The sequence below is a fragment of the Heptranchias perlo genome, chromosome 20, assembly GCF_035084215.1.
Source record: "Heptranchias perlo isolate sHepPer1 chromosome 20, sHepPer1.hap1, whole genome shotgun sequence".
Taxonomy (NCBI): Eukaryota; Metazoa; Chordata; class Chondrichthyes; order Hexanchiformes; family Hexanchidae; genus Heptranchias; species Heptranchias perlo.
Window position 1 is genome coordinate 28,303,134 of NC_090344.1, and position 25,269 is coordinate 28,328,402.

Below are 25,269 nucleotides of genomic sequence, written 5' to 3' on the forward strand. Positions count from 1 at the left end.
AATGAGGCGCCAAGAAAGTTTCACATGGTCCGATTTTCGGTGGATGCTGTTGGAATGCAAAAGGATCCCGCATTGGTCAGAAATCAAACCTTTCAGGTGGTGAGCGAGAATTCGACCCCTGAACCACCAATACTTACATGATCAGTAAATGCATGTGTCCTTTTGGAATCTTATCTGAAAGAACATGCAGTCGGACAGAGCTCCGGTGATAACCCAACTCAGTCTGATCGACAGCCATGCAAGTACTGCCATGTGCCGCTACGATCCCCGAGTGGTTGAAGCGTTAAATTCAAGATCAAATGGAATTTTCCTTCGCAGGTTCGAATTCTGCCCACTGAATTATTGTTTAAAGATCCGTTCCATGCACAAATGAATGAACTGGATCTAATTCACTTCATTTATCTCTCTCAGAGCATGAGAGATACTCGAGCGTGGCCGGCGCTTTTAATTGGGTGCCCAATGTACTCTTGCAAAATTCAAATACACAAGAAAGAATCTTGCCCAATCTGCAACTAAAATTCTGCTACTTTGCAGAACCACCCATTTATACTCGACTTTATTTACATGAATCTCTCTATCTCTCCCTGTCTCTTGTCTCGATGTTGTCCCCTGATGGACTTCTCAGGCTTCCTGGAACGGTAAAGGCTGATCTAACCTGCAACACCAGCATGGAAAGGTGAAGAAAAAAAAGACTGAGACGATAGGAAAAGTAAAGGTGCAACCCAGCTGATAAATTCGTAGCTAATGTCTCCACATTTTTGTCTCTTCGCCCTCACAGTGAAAGAAAACAGCAATGGGAGTAAAATATACTTATGGCAGCTTGTATACTCTGACGATGCTGAGACAGATGCCAATGTAGCTTCAGATTAACTAATTCCGAAAATTCTAATTTAAAAAAACAAGCCGTACATTGGAAACGAATTTAGTAAATAGAGGCTAATATTGGCGACTGGAATAATTTGTCCACAAATTGCTGTACAAAGGGGTGGAAAACGAAATTTGATGGACAGAAGCGGTTTGAAAGGAAGTCTGATCGGCTGAAGACGGTGGTGAAATTTTAGACTGGCTGCACGATCGTTTGCTCACTGGCTCGTTGGTCTAGGGGTATGATTCTCGCTTTGGGCGGTTCACCAATTGAATATGCGAGAGGTCCCGGGTTCAAATCCCGTACAAGCCCTGTTATTTCAGTGCTTTTTAGTGAAAAGTCACCAATTGGATTCTGACATCTTTGCAGTTGTGAGAATTGAATTATATTTGAGCTCCAGACGACAGAGTGCAGTATTTTCCTCGGCGCAACACACGCGGTGTAAATAAAATGGCTCAAGATGATGGGGAGATTGAAGCTGAATGTGAATTTACCCCAATTTAGGCGGGCTCATTGATATTCGATGACGGGATCGAGAACCACACATCCAAGTTTGTCGATGACATAAAGATGGACAGAATTATAAGCAGTGGAGTTGGAAGAATAAGATTACAGAGAGATATTACTCGATTAAGTGAATGGTAATGCCGTTGAATGTCAAGGGGAGGTGGTTAGAAAGTATCCAGACTGCCACTTGTCTGGCTCGAATGTTACTTGCCACTTATCAGCCCAAGCCTGGATGTTGTCCAGGTCTTGCTGTATGCGGGCATGGACTGCTTCATTATGTGAGTGGTTGCGAATGGAACTGAACACTGTGCGATCATCAGCGAACATCCCCATTTCTGACCTTATGATGGAGGGAAGTTCATTGATGAAGCAGCTGAAGATAGTTGGGCCGAGGACACTGCCCTGAGGAACTCCTCCAGCAATGTCCAGGGGCTGAGGTGATTGGCCTCCAACAACCACTACCATCTTCCTTTGTGCTCGGTATGACTCCAACCACTGTAGAGTTTTCTCTCTGATTCCCATTGACTTCAAATTTACTCGGGCTTCTTGATGTCACACTCGGTCAAATGCTGTCTTGATGTCAAGGGCAGTCACTCTCACCTCACCTCTGGAATTCGGCTATTTTGTCCATGTTTGGACCAAGGCTGTCATGAGATCTGGAGCCTATTTGTCCTGATGGAACCCAAAATGAGCATCGATTAATAGGTTATTGGTGAGCTCGTGCTGCTTGATAGCACTGTGGCCGACATCTTCCATCACTTTGCTGATGATTGAGAGCAGACTAATGGCGCGACGATTGGCCGGATTCGAATTGTCCTGCTTTTTGTGGACTGAATAGCGGAACAGGCTCGATGGGCGAAATGGCCGACTCCTGTTCCCGTGTTCCTCATTGGTGCAGAATGTAAAACGATCCTGCATTGGCCACGTATCAAACCCGGGTCGCATGATAAACAGGCGAGAATTCAACGCCAATAGCACCAGTCCTCGCATGGCAATTTGCTGCATGTGTCCATTTGGAATCTTGTTTGAAAGCACATGCAGTCTGGCGGAGGCACTGTGATAACCCGAAGCAGTATGACCGACAGCTGTGCAAGAACTGCTGTGTGCAGCTGCGATGGCCCAGTGTTTGAAGCGTGAGACTCATACCCCACTGGGGTTTTCTTGCACCGGTTTGAATTTTACTCGGTGAGTTACTGTTTAACGATCTGTTCAATGTACAAATGAATAAACTAGCTCTAATTGACCGGGTTTCCCTTTTTCAAAGCAATAGAGACATTCCACCGCGGCGGGCGCCCAATATTCTCTTTCAAGATTTCAAGACATGAGAAGGAATATCTCCCAATCAGCATCTTAAATTCTGCTAGTGTGCAGAACCTGGCATTTATATCCTTTGTTTATTTTCTTGCATCTCTGTATTTGTCCCTGACTCTGTCTCTTGTCTCTCTGTTTTGTCCCCTGATAGAATTCTCAGGCTTCCTTGAATGGTGAAAGCTGATCTAACCGGCAACACCAGCAGGCTGAGACGGTAGAAAAAGTAAAGTTACAGCCCAGCTGATGAGTTCGTAACCAATGTCTCCACATTTATGGAGCTTCAGAGCAATCTATTCTGCAAACTGATTATGGTAATTCAAGTCGTGCATTCAAAATGAATTGGTGAACAGAGGATAATATTGTTCACTTGAAATAATTAGTGTTGAATCCGATATCGCTGTATATCGTGCGTTGTACAAGAAAGCAAGTTTGGATGGGCACAGTGTTCCGAAAGGATGACCGATCGGCTGCGTGGCAGCGAAATTTTACAGTGGCTGCACGGCTCTGTTGCCAGTTGGCCTTTGGATCTGATTCCCGCTCAGGCAGTTTCATTGGTTCAAATCCAGGAGCTCTTATTCCCATTCACTGGATTTCCCACGAAAGCCCAAATAAAGTTTCACTCTCTCCGGTCCTCCATAAATCCTGCACTCGCAGCCTCACTCACTCCGGGAGCTGGGGAACAGCGGAAAACTGATGGCTTTGTTGTCGCATCTGAAATGCAGCTTAGAACTGTTGTTATTCGCCGAGACAGCGCTGCAGGAGCCTTTAATGATCTCTCACAAATCAGCTGAACCCGGTCGGAATGTGCAAACCATGTTGCTTTTCCAAAATAAAGGAGTGACATTCATTGTGAAAACACGGTAGCAGTCTGGTCTCGCTCACTGCACAAGTATCCATATCTCTGGCAACCAGCTCTCTGGCAACCATTGAGTCCTCCCTTCGGACCCTGTCTGTGAAGAAGAATTCTGAGTTCCGTGTAGCCAATCTCGGATTTTTAAATATTTTTCATGTGCCTGCTATCGGACCGTAGGATCAATGGTGGAATATCAGCCGTGCTCCGCTGGCAATTTTTACCCTGCATTTTCTTGCAGACAAAACACACATTGGAAATCTGGCGCAGTGAGTCAATGAATCCTGAGGTAAAAGTTATCCTGGGCGGGCTTAAACCACCAACCTTACAATTAAAAGCCGAACGCGCTGACCGATTACACCACAGAGACACCACGTGCTTTATACTAAACCATTAATTCACCGCGCGAAAGCTTGTGGTTGCAGTGACCAATACAGCAGCTGTCTTCAATCGGTTTACTTTTATAAAATAAAGGGTGTGCAGCTTGCACGAGTGAAGATCTGCGCGGTATTATTTCTGAGCATCAGACTCAACTTGCCCCATAAATACCTGTATATTTGAAGGATCAGCTCTTGGTAGTAGAGACGATTGGTTTCTTGAGCTGTTATTTGACCAGGCTCCATTTCAGTAATATTCCCGTTACCAGAAAATGAGATGAGATGAAACGAGCAGGTCCAACCTGCCGTTCTGTAACACTACACGGCATCTACAAAGTTGCCTCTTTACACTTACCGTGAAGCGGAGGGCAGTTTTCACCACTAACCCAGCAAGATAGGTGACACAGTAAATAGTGCAGATTGGAGCAGAAAGTAGCAAAGGGCCATTGATGATTAAATTAGAGAACAAAACTGTGACAGATGGAGTTCAATGTGGGGAAGTGTGATATAACCCACTGAGAAACGAAAATAGATCACAGTATTTTCTAAATGGAGTGAAGTTCGGAACTGTCGAGGAGCGGAGAAATTCAGGGGTCCATCTCCAGAAATCTTTGCGTTAACTGATTTTTTACTGATCTTCTGGCTGGCAGCTGGTGTTTACGAGAGAATGGTTTCACCTTTGTGCTGCGGGTTCGATTCTCGGTCAAGGAAATAATTTTAACAAACCAATTGTGAACATTACGAATTTAATGCTCGAAACCGATGATTCTCTGTGAAAGATGAATAATTGTAATCGTCATTAATGAACCAATAACTTTCTGCTGCAGACCGGTGGAAATTCTGACGTAGTTAACGAGTGACAGCGAAACTTTGTGCTTTGCATGTTACGAACTTTCATCCGTTCTCATTTCCCAGACAATAATTTAAGAGTCTGTTTAAAAATGTTCAGTGTTTATGACACCAGGACTGTGATAGAGCCGTTGTTAAATTTAACAGGAACAAACAATTAGCGGCGCCTTTTCACAGGTGAAGCTCAGCCCTGGAGGGTCATCAGGAGTAACTTCCCAAATAACTTTTCCGCCTGGGATCTAACCGGATGTGAGGCGAACCTGACGACCGCTAAACTGGAGAAACCTTTGCTCAGCTTATAGCACTGTGTCGCTTCTCCTTGAGACAACATCACTTCTGTCCCACACTAAACGCCGCCAATCCTCTTCCGCTTTCCCTCACAAACATCTCAATGATCAAAACCTCACAAGTTACACAGGAAAAAATCTTCAAAATTTCAAAATCATTCAACTCCAGAAGGAACTAAGATGTTAATTCATGGGATTTAGGCATCGCTGGCAAGGCGCGCATTAATTGCCCATCCCTAATTGCCCTTGAGAATGTGGTGGTGAGCCGACTTCTTGAACCGCTGCAGTCGGTGCGGTGAAGGTTCTCCCACAATGCTGTTAGATTGGGAGTTTCAGGATTTTGATCCAGCGACGATGAATGAATGACGAATGACACCATTCCAAGTCGGGATGGTGTGTGACTTGGAGGTGAACGTGCTCTTCCCATGTTTCTGCAGCCGTTGTCCTTCTCGGTGTTGGAGGTCGCAGGCTTGGGAGGTGCTGTCGAAGAAGCCTTGGCGAGTTGGTACAGTGCATCTTGTGGATGGTACACACTGCAGCAGATTAAAGTTGCGTTCAGTCAAAGTCGGTGTGTGAATGTTGTGTGTGTATTGCCTTCCTGAGAGACAGAGACAGGATTGTGACACAGAGCGAAGACATCAACTCAGAAATGTGGCCATTCAGGTCCATAAAAAGGCAGACAGTTAGTCAAAGTCATTCATTCTGACACATGATCCGGTACTTGGTCATTCAGTCGGGTAGGGATGCCTGCAGCCAACAATCAAAAAGCCTGACAATAAGGCAGAGACGCATTCAGACGGATATACAGGTAGACAGGCAGATAGACAGACAGACAGGCAGAGAAGCAGACCGTATCCTTTGCCTTTTATCCTGATTTGTCAGTAATAATTTTAAACAGCTTCTGGGTCCGTCTCTTCCTTTAATCCTGTGCAGCAGCAGTGACAATAACTTTGTGGATTTGAGGGTTGAGCAGCAAAAAGTGTTACTAATGGGAGTAGTGGGACTGAGAAATGCTTAAACCGCCTGCACCCTGTAAAACAGAGCTCCAAGTATCGGTTTAAATAAAGTCCTGAACTGACAGAGGGGAGGGAAGATGAGGATTGAATTAAATCCCAATTCACTGAATCTAAACAAGGTTTAAATAAGTGAATCTTTCAGGAGTTGGATTCCTGAGCCTGTGTGTGAGCTGAAACTGGATCGGTCCCGTTCAATAAAAGAGACCGGCAGGCGGATCCCAGACAGGGCTCAGGCCGGGACCGGGCAGCGGCTGGATGAGAGAGCGGGGCTCCTGCGCTGTTGCTGCAACTGCTTCCGCCTCTGTGAGTCCCTGCGGCGGCCGGTACTGATTTCCCTCTTATGGATCCGGCTCCAAGAGTTCGTTGTGAACCTCGTGGCGCAACGGCAGCGCGTCTGATTCCAAATCCAAAAGATGCGTGTTCGAATTACGTTGGGGTTGTTGCATTTTCACCACGCTTCAGTGTCACTCTGTTTTATCGCGGGGCAGTCTTTCAGGGATGGTCCATTCACTGTATGTAAAATAATATTTATCATAGAATGAACACACCACAGAAGGAGGCCATTCGACCCATCAATTCCTTACCTGCCTTTTGTAAGAGCAATCCCATTGGTCCCATTCCCCGTCCCTTTCCCCGTGGCTCTGCATTTTCCCCTTCAAGTATGTATCAAATTCCTTTTTGAAAGCCACGACTGAATCTGCTTCCATCACCTTTTCAGGCAGCGCATTCCAGATCATAGCTACTCGCTGCGTAAATAAGATTTTCCTCATGTCGCCTTTGGTTCTTTTGCCAATCACCTCAAATCTGTGTCCTCTGATTCTCGACACTTCCGCCAATGGGAACAGCTTCTCTTTATTAACTTTATCTGAACCCTTCATGACTTTGAACACTTCGATCAAATCTCCTCTGAACCTTCTCTGCTCTACGGAGAATAACCGCGGCACAGCGTAAATGCGGTCAATTAGCTCCAATTTATTTATTTGGGCATTAAACAAAACGTGACAGACTGGCAAGGCGTTGTGCGAACGGAGCTCACTGCTTGAGTATAATAAATCCAATCGCTGCGTGGGCGCTGGGTTCAAATCCTACCACTGATAGAATTTCTGGCAATGTTCATTTTGACCTGTTCGCAGAAAACCCGATTGCAGTGCGCTGGAGCAGAGGATGTGAAAGAAGCTGAAAGTGGAAGTGCAGATATTAGTTTCATTACAGTGACAGGACACGTTTCCACAGGTAAAGGCCTCTTACCTTAAGATTCTTTCCAGCAGAGTGGGACAGGTGATCAGAGTGACCGGGCTCCAGCAGCGCAATCGGTCAGTGCGGGGTCCTGACATGACAGGACAGGATCAGGAAATACCGAGGTTGTTAATTCGAGTCTCACCGAGATCAAGCAATCATTTTGCTTGTGAACATTTCGACCGGAGTTCAAGGTACAATTGGTGTGTTCCAAAATGCATCCATTCATTTGTATTGCCACGTGGTTCCTCCGGACTACGCTGTTACAATAGCAGATGAGATGTTCAGTATTACTTGTTTGTCGGAGGGAGGCTGCGGTTTTGGAGACGCAAATTATGATTTTGATCCATCGACAAATCGTGCGATTTAACTAGAGCTTTTAACCAGCGCCTTAGACCGCTCAGCCAGGATACTTTCCATTCTACACTTCTGGAGCTAGTTTTACAGGAACAGAATTACTACAAGCAAGAATTCTACCCCTCAAGCACCAATGCTCGCACGGCAGCAGAATGCATGTGTCCAGTTAAAAACCTGTCTGAAGGAACATGCAGTCTGACAGAACCGGAAGTCCAGCAGATTGACTTTCGGCCTGAGATGATGTTGAGTCTCCTCCTTGAGAGTGCTTCTCCAATCCAGCTCAGAGTGGATTTAGAATCATAAATTCTGGTTTGACTGGAGCCACTTGTGTAAGATGAAGTGCAGGGAGCAGTTTCCCGTCCTTGACGGACATTAATGATCCTGTTGCGGTTTTGCTGCAAAATATCACTTCCCAGCTCCCAAAACTAAACTCTGGTGGGACTCGAACCCACAACCTTTGAATACCTCCTCCAATCATTAAGTAGAAGTCCAACACGCTATCCATTGCGCCACAGAGTCAGTTATCTAACATGTGGGAGAGCGGGGATCCTTTGCTGTGGTTGAGGCGGTCTGACTGCTGCTGCTTCCGCCTCTCACATTCCGAGAGCCGCGGCGGCAGTCTGCACGGATCACCCTCCAATGGATCCGGCTCCAGCCGCTTGTTGTGGACCTGGTGCAAGAACAGTCGCGTCTGACTCCAAATCAGAAGACTGCGTGTTTTGAACCAGGTTGAAATCACAACATTTTCACCGTGGCTCAGGGTCCTGCTGACTGATTTTAGATCGGGACAGTGTTTTAGTGATGGGATGTTCAGTGTTTGTGCAACAATATCAAAATTAAGTTTGATACATTAATGAGCTTTTTTTCTGTTACTTTCTATTTACACCCTCTCCAGTTTTATGTCGAAACAGTTAACAATGTTCAAGGGATGTGGTGGGCAGTGTTTGTGCAATCAGTGTAATTAAATTTGATACTTTCATCAGTTCCTTCTCGAAACCAGACTCATCATTAGATTTGTAGCTTCACCCTGTTTAAAATGGGTTACTCAGTGATATAAATAAATCAGTTGCAACCCCGAAACCTCAGCGGGTATATTTGTTCCAATGCTTTGTGATGATCTCGATTTCCACTGAAATTTTCAATCAGCAAATCCCAACGGGTGATTTGGGTTTCACAAACTAATTTTTTACTTGTCTGGTTCCTGGAAATGATCCAGTGGGGATTTGCTTACCCGTACAGATATAGAAATAAATACATTCCATCATTTCACAAATGACAGTTGTGTAAATAAATATATCGCGATGTCCAACATGGAAAAGCAGCTCTTCATGTTCTTAAACAAATTTCCTCATATTATTTTATTAATCTACTTAAGTTTCAATGTAAAACATATATTCAGAGCATCCCTCTAAACTTAAAGAATGGTAAAACAATTGCACGTTTTACGAACACATAACATGCGATCGTATAAGTAAGATTAAGGCTGACTTTGTGAAATTTGTATTCTAATTGTCTTTATGATGGTGCGAAAAATATTTCTAGATGTCCGTCCCCAACTTAACGGAGAAACTAAGATGAAAACCAAAAGGATTTTTCAAAAACTATTTGGAGCGATTTGATCGGTTCCCCTTCTCCTTTCTTTAATTGTTACCTTTTGCTAATTGTTCATCTTGATCCGTTTGCCTCATTTTATTCAGTCATTTATGGTGAATTTTCTATCTGTTAACGTTCTTAAATATTTGATTTGTTTGTTCATTTCCTCTTGACTTGTGATTTGTCGACCTTCAGGTAAAAATCTGAAACAGAAATGTGTTTATATTCAGGCGTGACTCTGAAGTGTGAGACCGAGAGGTGATGCCGGATGTGTGACCGAGAGAACAACTGCTGGAGGCAGAACTGTCTCCTAACATACCCCGTGTGGCATTGCTCATGGTAGGTCGGATGACAATGTTTTATATTGACTGAACGGCTATGTATATAACGCAGAACGGATTTTACTGCTGCTTTAACTCCACAAACTTTAATCACCATAAATGACCAAAGTCTCAGATCAGTTAGAATTGAATTGCTGTTGGTGAGGGGAGTTTGCACATTGGAAGGAGTTTATACAATTACAGCTCCAGGTGAAACCTGCAAACCTCCCTCGCCTGTAGATAACGTCACTATGAGATGTCCAGCTTTCTTTGCGCTTCTGGACTTCTGAAGTGTGATTGAACCTTCCCAAAAGTTTCCTATAATTAGTGAGGAAGGAAGGTATCAGTCAAAATGTGATATATAAACGTGGATGTTTCACTGGGTACCATGGGAACCTGATACACTGCTCATTCCAGTTATTTGACCAGCAGGAAACTGAAATCATTCTCTTCAACTGTACTCGCCCGAAGGAAAAGGAAACAAACAAAACTGTTCAGTTCTTTGTTTTAGCTTCTTCTGCTGGTTTACGTTCACTCACCGAGAAAGTGACAGAGAGACTGAGAGATTGGATTGGCTTTTTCACTTTGTAATCGATTATACTTTGTACTTATTGTAAGAGACGGTTCCATCCCAATTGTCATGTGCCTGATATTCTCATTAATACTATGATGTGTTCAAAATGAGTTTCTGCTAATTTTACAAAAGCTGAACAGCGAAACTGCTCTGAAACGAGTTTCGCTTCGTAACTTTTAATGGAGAAGGGTTGCTGGTTGGAACTAAATTAGTTTGTAAAATCAGCCCTCTGGAACAGTATCCTCGAAACGTGTTTCGGACACATTGTATGAGAGCTCCATCTGTTCAATGAAGGAGCACTTCCGCACTGCAGTTCTGGAATCCTTTCCTTGTTGACTCCGAAACTAATACAAATATTATTTTGTTAAAGATCATTTTGTTGTTGAACTCACAAATTGGGTAAATATCACATCGGAGGCTTAAGACAATAAAGGACCGGATGAAACAGGCACTTTGAGCAGCGAAGCCACGGAGCCAAATCAAGCTGCAAATTCACCATCTCCTCTCACTGACACCTGTCAGAACTCGCCACTGTGTGTTGGAGTTTGAGGCCGTTTGGTTCATTTCGATTTCGCTTGCACATTTCGCTGTTTTTATCTGTCAACCTGTCGGTTGATTCTGAATGAAAAGTGAAATAAAATACATCAACTCCCATGAATTGGGCCAGTGGCGCAATGGATAACGCGTCTGACTACGGATCAGAAGATTGTAGGTTCGACTCCCACCTGGCTCGGGTTTGTGCAATTTTATCTCTGAAACTGAGGAACGAAGAATCACATTTCCTGATAAGATATTGTTTATGGTGAAGCAGGAAAGAAAACATTCCATCTTGAAAGATTTAGGTTCAATTACAAAAAGAAACTGTGACCACAACGTTTTCCAACAAGCCGCCTTTTAGTTTGATGTCAGACACACGAACATTGCAGCACGAGGTGGAGGCACCGCGCTGATGACCTTCAGGTGTATCCGGGCCGTTCAGACACTTCGTGTGGCACAAGAGCTTTCCAATCCCCGCCAGCTCCTGGACGCCGAGACGTTCGTTGAAAGCAGCATTCACCGACAGGACCGCTATTCCGCTCCCTTTGCCGGTCTGCAGGAAATCCGATACTGAAAATACAAAGTAGGACGGACAGTATCTGGAAAACAGTTATACTTTCAGTGTTCAGACTTTGGTGAGAACTATAAACAGGACTTTGGATACATATAAACTAGGTGTGGAGTAGGAGTGCGCTGTTCTTTTATAAACTATGGGTGTGTATATATGAGTGTGATGTTTATGTATGAACTGTGGGTGTGTATATATCAGTGCGATGTTTATATATGAACAGTAGGTGCGTATATATAAGTGCGATGTTTATATATCGACTATGAGTGTGCATATATGAGTGCGATGTTTATATATGAACTGTGGGGAGTATATATAAGTGCGATGTTTATATATGAACTATGGGTGTATATATATGAGTGCGACATTTTTATCTAACTATGAGCGTATATATATGAGTGCGATATTTATATATGAACGGTGGGTGAGTATATATGAGTGCGATGTTTATATATGAACTCTGGGTGTGTATATATGAGTGCGATGTTTATATATGAACTGTGGGGATGTATGTATGAGTGCGATGTTTATATATGAACTGTGGGGATGTATGTATGAGTGCGATGTTTATATATGAACTGTGGGTGTGGAGATATGAGTGTGATGTTCATACATGAAGTGCGGAATGACCGGGAGGGGCAATTCCCCCTGGGGTTATACGTTCTTCCAACATAAGGACACAAAGATCAATTAACAGTGGGGTGCAAATAGCTCAGTTGGGAGGGTGTTTCACATAAGGTCTAAAGATCTCGGGTTTTTGCAGTTTGAGTTATTTAATTTCTGCTTCTTTGAATCCGAGAATGGTTACAGCACGGAAGGTGGCCATTCTGCCCATCGAGTCCATGCCGGAACTCTGCAAGAGCAATCCAGCTCGTCACACTCCCCCGCAGTTTACCCGTAGCCCTGCATTTTTTTCCCTTCAAGTACTTATCCAATTCCCTTTTGAAAGCCACGATTGAATCTGCCTCCAGCGCTCACTCAGGCAGTGAATTCCAGATCTTAACCACTCGCTGTGTAAAAGCGTTTTTCCTCATGTCGACTTTCATTCTTTTGCAATCACCATAAATCTTTGTCCTTTGGTTCTTGACCCTTCCGCCTGTGGGAGCAGTTTCTCTCTATCTACTCTGTCTAGATCCTTCGTGATTTTAAATACATCGATGAAATCTCCTCTCAACATTCTCTGCTCCAAGGACAACAACCCCAGCTTCTCCAGTCTATCCACGTAACTGAAGTCTTACATCCCTGGAACAATTCTAATAAATGTTTTCTTCACCCTCTCTAAGGCCTTCACACCCGTCCCAAAGTGCGGTGCCAAGAACTGGACATAATACTGCAGTTGTGGCCGAACCAGTGCTTTATAAAAGCTCATCGTAACTTCCTTGTTTTTGTACTCTTTGCCTTAATTTGTAAAGCACAGGATCCCATATGCTTTTTTTAAACCGTTTTTCAGTCTGCCCTGCCACCTTTAAAGATTTGTTCACACATACCTCCAGATTTCTCGGTTCCTGCAGCTCCTTGAGAATTAAGCCCTTCAGTTCAATTCGCCTCTCCTCGATTTTCCAACTAAAATTTATCGCGTCGCTTTTCTACGCGTTAAATTTGATCTGCCATGTGTTCGTCCATTCCACCAGCCTGTCTTGTCCTATCATTATCCTCTTCAATGTTCATTACACTTCCAAGCTTTGTGTCATCTGCAAATTTTGAAATTGTACCCTGTACACCAAAGTCCAATTCATTAATATATATCAAGAAAAGCAGTGGTCCGAGTACCGACCCGTGAGGAACACGACTGTAAACCTCCCTCCAGTATGATAAACAACCGTTCACCACTGCTCTCTGTTTCCTGTCACTTGAGCCAATTTCGTACTGCCACTGCCCCTTTTATTCCATGGGCTTCAACTTTGATGACAAGCCTATTATGCAACACTTCATCAAACGCCTTTTGGTAGTCCAGATATACCATGTCAACCACATTGCCCTCATCGAATCTCTCTTACCTCAACAAAAAACTCAATCAAGTTAGTTAAACACGATTTGCCTTCAACAAATCCGTGCTGCTTTCCTTAATTAATCCACACTTGTCCATTGGCGATTAACTTTGTCTCGGATTATCGTTTCTAAAAGTTTGCCCTTCATCGAGGTTAAACTGACTGGCCTGTAGTTCCTGGGTTTATCCATTCACGCCTTTTTGAACAAGGGTGTAATATTTGCAATTCTCCAGTCCTCTGGCACCACCCCCGTATCTAAGGATGATTGAGTGATTATGGCCAGTACCTCCACAATTTCCACCCCTAATTCCCTCAGCAAACTAGGATGCATCCCATCCGGACCAGGTGACTGATCTACTTTAAATACAACTGGCCTTCCTAAGTGCTCCTCTTTGTTAATTTATAGCCCATCTCGTATCTCGAATACTTTTTTTTCTGTAACTTGGCAGCATCTTCTTCCTTGGTGAAGACAAATGCAACGTACCCATTTAGTACCACAGCCATGCCCTTTGCCTCCATCCGTAGCTCTCAGTTTTGGTCCCGAATCGGTCCCACCCCTCCTCTTCCGACCCGTTCACTGTTCATGTGCCAAAAGAAGACTTTTGAATTCCCTTTTATGTTAGCCACCAGTCTATACTCATTCTCTCTCCATACCCCTTTTTTGCCCTTTTCACTTCCCCTCTGAACTCTCGACTGTATTATCAACCTGACATCTGTCCAACGCCTCTCTTTTCAACTTACTCTCTATCTCTTTCGTCATCCAGGGAGCTCTTTGCTTTATTTGCCCTACTTTTCCCCCTAGTGGGAATGTCCCTCGACTGTACCTGAACCATCACTTCATAAAGGTCGCTCATTGTTCAATTATAGTTTTCCATGTCAATCTTTAATTCCAATTTACCGGGGCCAGATGCGTTCTCATCCCACTGAGATTGACCTCCTCCAATTGAGTATTTTTACTAAGATTGGACAGAGTCCATTTCCATAGCTATTCTAATCCTTATGATACTGAATGCTGCTCCCTAAATGCTCCCCCACTGACACTTGCTCCACTTGGCCCGTGTCATTCCTTTGAACCAAATCCAGCAATGCCTCCTTCCTCAGTGGGCCAGAAACGGACTGGTCGAGAAAGTTATCCTGAACACATTTCAACAATTCTTCCCCTTCTTTGCGCCTTATTTTCTGGTTATCTCAGTCTCTATTAGGATAGTTGAAATCCCCTGTTATCACTACTCTCTGGCTTTTGCACCTCTCTGTAATTCCCCCGCAAATGTGCTCCTCTATATCCGTCCCACTAGCTGTTGGCCTATAGAATACACCAAGTAGTGTAATCGCACCTCTATTGTTCCTTGACTCGAACTCAGTACCCAGGAGAAATTCCCTCGGTCCTGGGAACTTTGTATTAAGCAGAAGTTAGCAGCAAAAAGTGTTCGTGGTGGGACTGCGAAATGCTTAAACAGCCAGCACCCTGTAAAACAGAGCTCCAAGTGTCGGTTTAAATAAAGTCCGGAACTGACAGAGCGGCGGGCAGCTGAGGATTAAATTAAATCCCAATTCACTGAATCTAAACAAGGTTTAAATCAGTGTATCTGTCAGGAGTGAGATTCCTGACCTTTTGTGTGAGCTGAAACTGGATCGGTCCCGTTCTGTAAAGAAAGAATGGCAGGCGGCTCCCAGTCAGGGCTCAGGCCGGGACTGGCAGCTCTCCGCTGGTAACGGCTGGATTCGAGAGCGGGGCTCCTGTGCTGATGCTGCTCCTGCATCCGCCTCTTCGAGTCCCTGTGGCGATCGGTACCGATCTCCCTCCTATGGATCCGGCTGCAAATGCTTGTGATGGACCTCGTGATTCCAAATCAAAAAAATGCGTGTTCGAATTATGTTGGGGTCATCGCAATGTTTCAGTGTCAGTTTGTTTTTTTTAGCTGTGCAGTCTTTTTGGGATTGTCTGTTCACTGTTTATAATAACATTTATCATAGAATCATAGAATGAACACACCACAGAGGAGGCCATTCGACCCATCAATTCCTTACCTACAATTTAGAACATAAGAAATAGGAGCAGGAGTCGGCCAATCGGCCCCTCGAGCCTGCTCCGCCATTCAATAAGATCATGGCTGATCTGATCCTAACCTCAAATTTAAATTCATGTCCAATTTCCTGCCGGCTCCCCGCAACCCCAAATTCCCTTTACTTCTAGGAAATTGTCAATGTCTGTTTTAAATTTATTTAATGATGTAGCTTCCGCAGCTTCCTGGGGCAGCAAATTCCACAGACCTACTACCCTCTGAGTGAAGAAGTTTCTCCTCATCTCAGTTTTGAAAGAGCAGCCCCCTAGTCTAAGATTATGCCCTCTTGTTCTATTTTCACCCATCCTTGGGAACATACTTACGGCATCCACCCGATCAAGCCCCTTCACAATCTTATATGTTTCAATAAGATCGCCTCTCATTCTTCTGAACTCCAATGAGTAGAGTCCCAATCTACTCAACCTCTCCTCAAATGTCCGCCCCCTCATCCCCGCGATTAACAGAGTGAACCTTCTTTGTACTGCCTCGAGAGCAAGTATGTCTTTTCCTAAGTATGGAGACCAAAACTGTGTGCAGTATTCCAGGTGCGGTCTCACCAATACCTTATATAACTGCAGCAATACCTCCCTGTTTTTATATTCTATCCACCTCACAATAAAAGCCAACATTCCGTTGGCCTTCTTGATCACCTGCTGCACCTGCATACTAACTTTTTGATTTTCTTGCACTAGGACCCCCGGATCCCTTTGTACTGCAGTACTTTACAGTTTCTCGCCATTAAGATAATAACTTGCTCTCTGATTTTTCCTGCCAAAGTGCATAACCTCACATTTTCCAATATTGTATTGCATCTGCCAAATCTCCGCCCACTCACCCAGCCTGTCTATATCCCCTTGAAGGTTTTTTATGTCCTCCTCACTCTCTACTTTCCCTCTCATCTTTGTATCATCTGCAAACTTTGATATGTGACACTCGGTCCCCTCCTCCAAATCGTTAATATAGATTGTAAAGTGTTGGAGGACCCAGCACCGACCCCTGCGGAACACCACTGGCTACTGTTTGCCAGTCCGAGAATGAACCATTTATCCCAACTCTCTGCTTGCTGTTCGATAACCAATCCTCCACCCATGCCAGAATATTACCCCCAATCCAGTGATTCTTTCTCTTGAGCAATAATCTTTTATGTGGCACCTTGTCGAATGCCTTCTGGAAGTCTAAATACACTGCGTCCACTGGTTCCCCTTTATCCACCATGTACGTTATGTCCTCAATGAACTCAAGCAAATTTGACAGACATGACTTCCCCTTCACAAAGCCATGCTGACTTTGTCCTATTAAATTATGTTTATCCAAATGTTCCGCTATTGGCTCCTTAATAATAGACTCCAAAATTTTACTCACCACAGGTGTTAGGCTAACTGGTTCATAATTTCCAGCCTCCTGCCCACTACTCTTTTTAAATAAGGGTGTTACATTAGCAGTTTTCCAATCTGCCGGGACCTTTGCCGAGTCCAGAGAATTTTGGAAAATTATTACCAAAGCATCCACAATCCCGACTGCCACTTCCCTCGTGACCCTAGGATGTAAGCCATCAGGTCCAGGGGATTTATCCGCCTTGAGTCCCATTAATTTACTGAGTACCAATTCCTTAGTGATTTTAATCGTATTTAGCTCCTCCCCCTAGTGCCTCCCGTTTGTCCAGTGTTGGGACATTCTTAGTGTCCTCTACCGTAAAGAATGAAACAAAATATTTGTTCAGCATTTTTGCCATCTCCATGTTTCCCACCATTAATTTCCCGGTCTCATCCTCTAAGGGACCGACGTTTGCCTTAGCCACCCTTTTTCTTTTTATATAACTATAGAAGCTCTTGCTATCTGTTTTCATATTTTTTGCTAATTTATTTTCATAATCTATCTTCCCTTTCTTAATCAGTCCTTTAGTTACTTTTGCTGTCTTTTGAAGACTTCCCAATCTTCTATCCTCCCACTAAGTTTGGCTACCTTATATGTCCTTGTTTTTAGTCGGATACTATCCTTAATTTCTTTACTTAGCCACGGATGGCTGTCATTTCTTTTACACCCTTTTTTCCTCAGTGGAATATATATTTTTTGAAAGTTGTAAAATAACTCCTTGAATGAGCACCACTGCTCATGTACCGTCTTACCCTTGAATCTATTTTCCCAGTCCACTTCAATCAATTCCGCTCTCATACCATCATAGTCTCCTTTATTCAAGCTCAGTACGCTTGTTTGAGAACCAACCTTCTCACCCTCTAATTGGATATGGAATGTAACCATGTTATGGTCACTCATTCCAAGGGGATCCTTAACTAGGACATTATTAATTAATCCTGGCTCGTTACACAGGACCAGGTCCAAGGTTGCTTGCCCCCTTGTAGGTTCAGTTACAAACTGCTCAAGAAATCCATCCCTAATACACTCAATAAACTCTTCTTCAAGGCTGCCCTGCCCAATTTGATTTGTCCAGTTAATATGATAGTTAAAATCCCCCATAATTATAGCTGTTCCCTTATTACATGCCCCGACTATTTCCTGATTAATGCTTCATCCAGCAGTGTTGCAACTATTAGGAGGCCTATATAGTACGCCCACTGGTGTTTTCTCCCCCTTATTATTCCTTATCTCTACCCAAACTGTTTCATTGTCCTGATCCTTTGTCCCAATATAATTTCTCTGTATTACAGTGATTCCTTCCTTTATTAACACCTCACCAGTGATTCCTTCCTTTATTAACACCCCACCCCACCTCCCCTTCCTTCCTGCCTGTCCTTCCTGATTGTTAGATAGCCTGGCATATTTAATTCCCAGTTGTTGTTACCTTGCAGCCATGATTCTATAATGGCCACAAGATCATACCCATACGTCGTTATTTGTGCCGTTAGCTCGTCCATTTTGTTACGAATGCTACGTGCATTCAGATAAAGAACTTTCAAATATGTTTTGTGACACTTCGTTCCTGCTTTTTCCTTTTTTAACACTTTACCTTTTAGTCCATACCTTCTGTCCCTTCCTGACACGCTTTCCTCTGTCTCCCTGCTCAGGTTCCCAAACCCCTTCCACAGCTTTGATGCTTGGTGAATCGCCTTACTCCTTCTAGTTTTTATTTTATCTGTCGAGCCTAAAATACACTTTCTTTCCACTGCTCTACGCTATTCCCTTTCACTTGTTCTTGAACAACTTTTTGTACTATTTGTATTGTAGATTTCCCCTGGGTCTTCCCCTCTCTTGCTGCTTTCAACTTTATTCTCTTCTGACTCCCCGCTCAGGTTCCCATCCCCCTGCCACTCTCGTTTAAACCTTCCCCAACAGCACTCGCAAACACCCCCTCGAAAACATTGGTCCCGGTCCCGGAATTGTTTTACCATTCTTTAAGTTTAGAGAGATGCTCTGAATATATGTTTTACATTGAAACGTAAGTGGATTAATAAAATAAAATGAGGAAATTTGTTTAAGAACATGAAGAGCTGCTTTTCCATGTTGGATATCGCGATATATTTATTTACACAACTGTCATTTGTGAAATGATGGAATGTATTTATTTCTATATCTGTACGGGTAAGGAAATCCCCACTGGATAATTTCCAGGAACCAGACAAGTAATAAATTAGTTTGTCAAATCCAAAGCACCCGTTGTGATTTGCTGATTGAAAATTTCAATGGAAATCGAGACCATCACAAAGCATTGGAAAAAATATACCCACTGAGGTCTCGAGATTGTTCCTGATTCATTTATATCACTGAGTAACCTATTTTAAACAGGGTGAAGCTACAAATCTAATGATAAGAGTCTGGGTTAGAGAAGGAACTGATGAAAGTATCCAATTTAATTACACTGATTCCACAAACACTGCACACCACATCCCTTAAACATTGTTAACTCTTTCTACATAAAACTGGAGAGGGTGTAAATAGAAAGTAACAGAAAAAAAGCTCATTAATGTATCAAACTTAATTTTGATATTGTTGCACAAACACTGAACATCCTATCACTGAAACACGGTCCCGATGTAAAATCAGTCGGCAGGACCCTGAGCCACAGTGAAAATGCTGTGATTTCAACCTGGTTCAAAACACGCAGCCTTCTGATTTGGAGTCAGACGCGACTGTTCTTGCACCAGGCCCACAACAAGCGGCTGGAGCCGGATCCATTGGAGGGTGATACGTGCAGACTGCCGCCGCGGCTCTGGGAATGTGAGAAGCGGAAGCAGGAGCAGCCTGACCGCCTCAACCACAGCACAAGATCCCCGCTCTCGGCAATGTTACATAACTGACTCTGTGGCGCAATGGATAGCGTGTTGGACTTCTACTGAATGATTGGAGGAGGTATTCAAAGGTTGTGGGTTCGAGTCCCACCAGAGTTGGGTTTTAGTTTCGGGAGCTGGGAAGTGATATTTTGCAGCAAAACCGCAACAGGATCATTAATGTCCGTCAAGGACGGGAAACTGCTCCCTGCACTTCATCTTACACAAGTGGCTCCAGTCAAACCAGAATTTATGATTCTAAATCCATTCTGAGCTGGATTGGCGAAAAACTCTCAAGGAGGAGACTCAACATCATCTCAGACCGAAAGTCAATCTGCTGGACTTCCGGTTCTATCAGACTGCATGTTCCGTCAGACAGGTTTTTAACTGGACACATGCATCTGGCTGCCGTGCGAGCATTGGCGCTTGAGGGGTAGAATTCTTGCTTGTAGTAATTCTGTTCCTGTAAAACTAGCTCTAGAAGTGTCGGATGGAAAGTATCCTGGCTGAGCGGTCTCAGGCGCTGATTTAAAGCTCTAGTTAAATCGCACGATTTGTCGATGGATCAAAATCATAATTTGCGTCACCAAAACCGCAGCCTCCCTCCTGTAAACAAGTAATACTGAACATCTCATCTGCGAATACAACAGCGTAGTCCGGAGGAACCACGTGGCAATACAAATGAATGGATGCATTTTTGAACACACCAATTGTACATTTAACTCCGGTCGAAATGTTCACAAGCAAAATGATTGTTTGATCTCGGTGAGACTCGAATTAACAACCTCGGTATTTCCCGATCCTGCACTGTCATGTCAGGACCGCGCACTGACCGATTGCGCCGCTGGAGCCCGGTCACTCTGATCACCTGTCCCATTCTGCTGGAAAGCATCTTAAGGTGAGAGGCCCTTACCTGTGGAAACGTGTCCAGTCACTGTATTGAAACTAATATCTGCACTTCCACTTTAAGCTTCTTTCACATCCTCTGCTCCATCGCACGACAATCGGGTTTTCTGCGAACAGGTCAAAATGAACATTGCCAGAAATTCTATCAGTCGTAGCATTTGAACCCAGCGCCCACGCAGCGATTGGATTTATTATCTTCAAGCAGTGACTTCTGTTCGGACAACGCCTTGCCAGTCTTTCACGTTTTGTTTAATGCCCAAATAAATAAATTGGAGCTGATTGACCGCATTTACGCCGTGCTGGGGTTGTTCTCCTGAGAGCAGAGAAGGTTCAGAGGAGATTTGATAGAAGTGTTCAAAATCATGAAGGGTTCAGATAAAGTTAATAAAGAGAAGCTGTTCCCGTTGGCGGAAGTGTCAAGAACCAGAGGACACAGATTTGAGGTGATTGCAAAAGAACCAAAGACGACATGAGCAAAATTTTATTTACGCAGCGAATGGTTATGATCTGGAATGCGCTGCCTGAAAAGGTGATGGAAGCAGATTCAATCGTGGCTTTCATAAAGGAATTTGATAAATACTTGAAGGGGAAAACGCAGGGCCACGGGGAAAGGGACGGGGAATGGGACCAATGGGATTGTTCTTACAAAAGGCAGGTAAGGAATTGATGGGTCGAATGGCCTCCTTCAGTGGTGTGTTCATTCCATGATCAATATCATTTTACATGCAGTGAATGGACCATCCCTGAAAGACTGGCCCGCGTTAAAACTGAGTGACACTGAAACGTGGTGAAAATGTAACAACCCCAACGTAATTCGAACATGCATTTTTGGGATTTGGAATCAAACGCGCTGCCGTTGCGCCACGAGGTTCATAACGAAAGGTTGGAGCCGGATCCATAAGAGGGAAATCAGTACCGGCCGCCGCAGGGACTCACAGAGGCGGAAGCAGTCGCAGCAACAGCGCAGGAGCCCCGCTCTCTCATCCAGCCGCTGCCCGGTCCCGGCCTGAGCCCTGTCTGGGAGCCGCCTGCCGGTCTCTTTTACTGAACGGGACCGATCCAGTTTCAGCTCACACACAGGCTCAGGAATCCAACTCCTGAAAGATTCACTTCTTTAAACCTTGTTTAGATTCAGTGAATTGGGATTTAATTCAATCCTCATCTGCCCTCCCCTCTGTCAGTTCAGGACTTTATTTAAACCGATACTTGGAGCTCTGTTTTACAGGGTGCCGGCTGTTTAAGCAAATCTCAGTCCCACTATTCCCATTATTAACACTTTTTGCTGCTCACCTCTGCTTAACACAAAGTGCCCAGGAATGAGGGAATTTCTCCTGGGGACTGGGGTACGGACTCGGATTCGGCTCAACCCTCAAATCCAAAAAGTTATTTTCACTACTGCTGCACAGGATTAAAGGAAGGGACCGATCCAGAAGCTGTTTAAAATTATTACTGACAAATCAGGATAAAAGGCAAAGGACACGGTCTGCTTCTCTGCCTGTCTGTCTGTTTGTCCATCTGCCTGTCTACCTGTATATCCGTCTGAATGCGTCTCTGCCTTATTCTCAGGCTTTTTGATTGCTGGCTGCAGGCCTCCCTCCCCGACTGAATGACCAAGTACCGGACCGTGTGTCAGAATGAATGACTTTGACTTACCGTCTTCCTTTTTATGAACCTGAATGGCCACATTTCTGAGTTCATATCTTCGCTCTGTGTCACAATCCTGTCTCTGTCTCTCAGGATGACAATACACACACAACATTCACACACCGACTTTGACTGAACGCAACTTTACTCTGCTGCAGTGTGTACCATCTACAAGATGCACTGCACCAACTCGCCAAGGCTTCTTCGACAGCACCTCCCAAGCCTGCGACCTCCAACACCGAGAAGGACAAGTGCTGTAGGCACATGGGAACAACACCACATGCACGTTCCGTTCCAAGTCACACACCATCCCGACTTGGAATGGTGACGTCATTCCTTCATCGTCGCTGGGTCAAAATCCTGGAACTCCCAATCTCACAGCACTGTGGGAGAACCTTCACCGCACGGAATGCAGCGGTTCAAGGAGGCGGCTCACCACCACATTCTCAAGGGCAATTATGGATGGGCAATAAATGCTGGCCTTGCCAGCGACACCTAAATCCCACGAATTAACATCTTAGTTCCTTCTGGAGTTTAATGATTTTGAAATTTTGAAGATTTTTTCCTGTGTAACTTGTGAAGTTTTGATCATTGAGATGTTTGTGAAGGAAAGCGGAAGAGGATTGGCGGCGTTTAGTGTGGGACAGAAGTGATGTTGTCTAACGGAGAAGCGACACAGTGCTATGAACTGAGCAAAGGTTTCGCTAGTTTAGCGGTCGTCACGTTCGTCTCACATGCGAAAAGTCCCCGGTTAGATCGGAGGCGGAAACGTTATTTGGGAAGTTACTCCTGATAACCCTCCAGGGCTGAGATTCACCTGTGAAAAGGCGCCGTCAATTGTTTGTTCCTGTTCAATTTAACAACGGCTCTATCACAGTCCTGGTGTCATAAACACTGAACATTTTTAACCAGACTCTTAAAATACTGTCTGGGAAATGAGAACGGATGGAAGTTCATCTCATGCAAAGCACAAAGTTTCGCTGTCACTCGTTAACCATGTTAATATTTCCACCGGTCTGCAGCAGAAAGTTATCGGTTCATTAATGACGATCACAAACATTCATCTTTCACAGAGAATCATCGGTTTCATGTATTAAATTGGTAATGTTCATAATTGTTTTGTTAAAATGATTTCCTTGACCGAGAATCGAACCCGCAGTATGAAAGTGAAATAATTATATCGTAAACACCAGCTGCCAGCCAGCAGATCAGCAAAAAATCAGTTGACGCAAATATTTCTGTAATTGGACCCCTGAATATCTCCGCTCCTCGACAGTTCCTAACTTCTCTCCATTTAGAAAACACTCTGATCTATCTTCGTTTCTCAGTGGATTATATCAAACTTCCCCACATTGAACTCCATCTGTCACAGTTTTGCCCTCACATTTAATCATCAATGGCCCTGTGCTGCTTTCTGCTCCCATCGACACTATTTACTGCGCCAACTATCTTGCTGGTTGAAGGGTGAAAACTGCCCTCCGCTTCACTGTAAGCGCAAAGAGGCAACTTTGTACATGCCGTGTAGTGTTACAGAACGGCAGGTTGGACCTGCTCGATTCATCTCATCTCATTTTCTGGTCACGGGAATTTTACTGAAATAGAACCTGGTCAAATAACAGTTCAAAAAATCACTTCTCTCTCCCACTGCGGACTGAGCCTTCAAACATACAGGCAGTTATGAGCCTAATGCTCAGAAATAATACAGCAAAAATATTCACTCGTGCAAGCTGCACACCTTTTATTTAGAAAAGTAAACTGATGATGGACAGCTGCTGTATTGGTCGCTGCAAACTCAAACTTTAGCGCGGTGAATTAATGGTTTAGTATAAAGAACATAGTGTCTCTGTGGTGTAATCGGCCAGGGCGTTCGGCTTTTAATTGAAAGGTTGGTGGTTTCAGCCCGCCCTGGATATCTTTTACCTCAGAATTCATTGCCTCACAGCGCCAGGTTTCCAGTGTGTGTTTTGTCTGCAAGAAAATGCAGGGTAAAAATTGCCAGCGGAGCACGGCTGATATTCCACCAGTGACCCTGCGGTCCGATAGCAGGCACATGAAAAATATTTAAAAATCCGAGATTGGCTGCACGGAACTCAGAATTCTTCTTCACAGACAAGGTCCGAAGGGAGGACTCAATGGTTGCCGGAGAGCTGGTTCATTCAGATATGGATATTTGTGCAGTGAGCGACAGCAGTCTTCTACCGTGTTTCTACAATGAACGTCACTCCTTTATTTCGGAAAAGTAACATGGTTTGCACATTCCGACCGTGTTCAGCTGATTTGTGAGAGATCATTAAAGGCTTCAGCAACGCTGTCTCGGCGAATAACAACAGTTCAAAACCGCATTCCAGATGGGACAACAAACTCATCAGTTTTCCGCTATTCCCCAGCTCCCGGAGTGAGAAAGGCTGCGACATCAGGATTTATGGAGGACCGGAGAGAGTGAAACTTTATTTGGCTTTCGTGGGAAATCCAGTGAAAGTGAATAAGAGCTCCAGGATTTGAACCAGTGAAACTCCATGAGCGAGAATCAGATCCAAAGAGCAACTGGCAACAGAGCCGTGCAGGCAATGTAAAATTTCGCTGCCACGCAGCCGATCAACCATCCTTTCAGAATAGAATGTCCATCCAATCTCGTTTTCTTGTACAAAATATGATGTACAGCGAGATCAGATTCAACACTAATTATTTCGAGTTAACAATATCAGCCTTTCTTCACCAAATTCGTTTTGAATGTACGACTTGCATTATCCTGAAACACTTTGCAGAATGAATTGCTCTGAAGCGACATAAATGTGGAGATATTGGCTACGAATTCATCAGCTGGGTTGTAACTTTACTTTTCCGACCATCTCAGCCTGCTTGTCTTGCAGGTTAGATCAGCCTTCGCCATTCAAGGAAGCCTGAGAATTATATCAGAGAGACAAGAGACAGATTCAGTGACAGATAGAGAGATGCAAGGAAATAAACGAAGAGTATAAATGCCAGGTTCAGCAAACTAGCAGAATTTAAATTGCTGATTGGGAGATATTCCTTCTCGTGTCTTGAAATCTTGAAAGAGAACTTTGGGCGCCCGCCACGGTGGAATGTCTCTCCTGCTTTGAAAAGGGTAAATGCGGTCAATTAGCTCCACTTTATACATTTGGACATTGAACAGATCGTTAAACAGTAACTCACCGAGTATAATTCAAACCGGTGCAA

At 44.1% G+C, this 25,269-nt stretch overlaps 3 non-coding genes across 3 annotated transcripts; 2 read left to right on the plus strand and 1 right to left on the minus strand.

Annotated features, from left to right (window-relative positions):
• Nucleotides 1-8,082: 8,082 nt before the first annotated feature.
• Nucleotides 8,083-8,174, minus strand: trnar-ucu (transfer RNA arginine (anticodon UCU)). Its single transcript is given in 2 exon segments — nt 8,083-8,118; nt 8,138-8,174. It is a non-coding gene; the product is annotated as a tRNA-Arg (tRNA).
• Nucleotides 8,175-10,802: 2,628 nt separating this feature from the next.
• trnar-acg (transfer RNA arginine (anticodon ACG)) lies at nt 10,803-10,875 on the plus strand. The gene has a single exon. It is a non-coding gene; the product is annotated as a tRNA-Arg (tRNA).
• An 8,674-nt stretch (nt 10,876-19,549) lies between these two features.
• Nucleotides 19,550-19,641, plus strand: trnar-ucu (transfer RNA arginine (anticodon UCU)). The gene is given in 2 exon segments: nt 19,550-19,586; nt 19,606-19,641. It is a non-coding gene; the product is annotated as a tRNA-Arg (tRNA).
• Nucleotides 19,642-25,269: the final 5,628 nt, after the last annotated feature.